Here is a 390-nt window from a genome sequence, read left to right on the forward strand (position 1 = left end):
ATGTAAAAAGGAGACGGGTGTGTAACTACTGAAAATAAATCACATTAAAAGGAAAAAATTACAGGACTGGCATATTTCAATCGTTTTTAATCACTACTTAATTATTAGTTACATTTTTATTATTATTATTATTATTGTTTTAGCGCCGTGACGTCATCTTCGCGTGTCGCGTGTCGCGCGCGCGCACAACGGGTTTAGCGGACCGACCGGGTTACTTCACGGGAATCAGCCACACTCTCTGGCCAATGGGATCGCGCAGCGCCGGTGACGCGTCTCGAGGCGGAAGCGGGGTCAGGCTGGCGTGCGCGCTCACGTGAGAGATCCTGCGGGTTACTAGAGACGCGCCGCGGCTCGCGCGCTTTCACAGAATAACGGTTAAAAACCGGAGGA

At 49.7% G+C, this 390-nt stretch overlaps 1 protein-coding gene across 1 annotated transcript in view; it reads left to right on the plus strand.

Moving 5' to 3' along the window:
* Nucleotides 1-278: 278 nt before the first annotated feature.
* sar1aa (secretion associated, Ras related GTPase 1Aa) overlaps nt 279-390 on the plus strand; it is a 3631-nt gene continuing 3519 nt past the window's right edge. Inside the window, exon 1 of the mRNA XM_043231095.1 lies at nt 279-390. This exon is cut by the window's right edge and continues 45 nt beyond it. The gene's annotated coding sequence lies outside the window, so the exon portion shown is untranslated.

The sequence above is a fragment of the Puntigrus tetrazona genome, unplaced genomic scaffold, assembly GCF_018831695.1.
Source record: "Puntigrus tetrazona isolate hp1 unplaced genomic scaffold, ASM1883169v1 S000000283, whole genome shotgun sequence".
In the NCBI taxonomy this organism is placed as follows: domain Eukaryota; kingdom Metazoa; phylum Chordata; class Actinopteri; order Cypriniformes; family Cyprinidae; genus Puntigrus; species Puntigrus tetrazona.